Source organism: Galeopterus variegatus, unplaced genomic scaffold (assembly GCF_000696425.1).
Source record: "Galeopterus variegatus unplaced genomic scaffold, G_variegatus-3.0.2 Scaffold1229, whole genome shotgun sequence".
In the NCBI taxonomy this organism is placed as follows: domain Eukaryota; kingdom Metazoa; phylum Chordata; class Mammalia; order Dermoptera; family Cynocephalidae; genus Galeopterus; species Galeopterus variegatus.
In genome coordinates this window covers 365,514-367,864 of record NW_007727340.1, presented here as the reverse complement: position 1 = coordinate 367,864, position 2,351 = coordinate 365,514, and positions in this window count along the sequence as shown.

Sequence of the window (2,351 nt, the reverse complement as noted above, 5' to 3'; positions counted from 1 at the left end):
TCAGTTCCTGTTGGAGAACCCTTCATATACATTTTAATTTTCCCCCCATTTTTTTTTTTTTAATATTTTGTGTTCTAGTGCTGATTGTCCAATATGGTAGCCACCACCCACACGTGGCCATTTAAATACAAATTGAAGTTAAATAAGGTTTAAAATTCAGTTCCAGAGTTGCACTGTACACATTTCAAGTACTCAATAGCCACATGTGGCTAGAGTTTGGACACCACAGATACAGAACATCTGTCATTGAGAAAATTCTAGAGAACAGTGCTGTTCTACAGCATGGGTGGGGTCAGCTTAGTGGGTGAGGTCATGGGCCCTGTAGTCAAAAGATACATCTCTGAGTCAGTGTCACAACTTAGCAGCCACATGACTCCAGGCAACTACATAACTTCACTCAGTCACAGGTGGCTCAATGGAATCTGTTACAGGGAGCTACTAGACAAAGTGAGTGCTATTCAGTACTTATTTACTACATTTGTTGTGGTGGTATAGTAGTAAAAGTAATTTTATCATCCCTTTTCCTCCCTTCCTGAGATTAAAAACACACTGAGGTCTCATTGTATAATAAAGAATTTGGCTGGGCTTTGTCCCAAGTTCCTTGGAGGGAGTCTCTAAATCCTTAAAATTTCCTGAGTGATAGGAATGTCTTAGTTATTCATCATGGGCCCTGATATTTCACGAGATGACTCAGGATGGGAGCCGCCATGTCAGAAAGAACAACCATGTGATTAGAATGTTGGGGCTTTGAGCCATGTGATATCAGCCCAACCTCCAGGGAGGCAAGGGGGCTAAAGTTTGAGTTCAGTCATGTGGCCGATGATTCCATCAATTGTGCTTATGAAGTGAAACCCCGATAAAAACTCTGGACACAGAAACTCAGGTGAACTTCCTGGGTAACAGCACTCTGTGTGTATTGTTACACACTGATGTGCATCCTGACTCTACTGGGAGACTGCACAGTAGTTCACATCTGGGATTATCCCTGACCTTGTCCTATGTGTTTCTTCCTTTGGCTGGTCCTAATTTGTATCCTTTTCTGGTCTGATAAAACTGTAATCATAAGTACAATGTTTTCCCAAGTTCTGAGAGTCATTCTAGCAAATTATCAAACTGAAGGGGACAGTGGGAACCTCCAAATTTATAGCCAGTTGGTCAGAGGGGACCTGGGGACCCCCCAAGGTTGCTGCTGGTGTCTGATGTGAGGGCAGTCCTGAGGAGGACTGTGCCCTTCGCCTGTAAAGTTTGGCACAACTTCAGGTAGTGTCCACATGGCACCGCAGGCCTATGTTTCGTTCCTGTGTCCTGGTCCCTAAGGCCTGGTCTCATCTGGCCTGGCAGCTAGAGGTTGAAAGAGGTCAAAAGCTTCCTCTTTCTGTTGTCACCCCTTAAGTGCCAAATACACTGTTGGGTGCATACACGGGTTCTTAGGAAACCATCTCATTTCTCCACACTTAACTGAGCGCTGGGAAGCTGTTGGAGGAGGGGAGAGTGGTGGTGGCTTTGCTTCAGTTTCTCAGTGTGTCTACACACACTCCTGCCCCAGGCTGGTAGGATGCAGGAATGAGCGGTAATTAGGGCTTCCAACCAAGGCAGCTCCCTGCTTAATTGCTCCCGATTGCTTTCAAGCCCCATCGTTTTGATTTGTATTTACCTGATGCTCAGTGATGCTGAGCATTTTTCATATGTCTTTTCGCCACTTATATATCTTCCTTTGAGAAATGCTTATTCAACTCCTTTGACCATTTTTTAATTGGGTTAGTTGGGTAGAAGAAAGGGAGGAGGTAATGTACCCCTCCTATACAGTCCAGAATACCTTCAGGAGACTAAGCTGGTTTTCATGTCCCTCTGGAGGCCCAGGTCCACTCCAAATCCCAGAGCCTTGAAGATGATTTAAATTCTGATTCAGTTCCAGAATTTCCCCTATTTCCTGGACTGTGTGAATATATATTTTTTTAATTTCAACATAGTCCATTGTACATATCTGTGGAGTACAGAGTTGAATATCAGTACCTGTGTGCAATATGTGATGCTCAAATCAGAATAATTAGTATATTCAAAAATATGCAATGTGATTGTTTTTCATGGCCCTTTACCAGTTCCTTCCTTACCCCATCTCCCCCTCCCCTTTTCCCACCTCTGGTAACCTCAGTTCTGTTCTCTCTTTTTGAAAGTTCAATGTATCATTGTGATTGTTGTATCCTTCTTTCTTTTTATTTGTTTATTTTTTAACTCCCACTTATGAGTGAGGATATGCAGTTTTTCTCTTTCTGTGCCTGGCTTATTTCACTTAACTTGATTTTCTCTAAGTTCATCCACGTTGCTGCAAAGACAGTATTTCATTCTTTTTT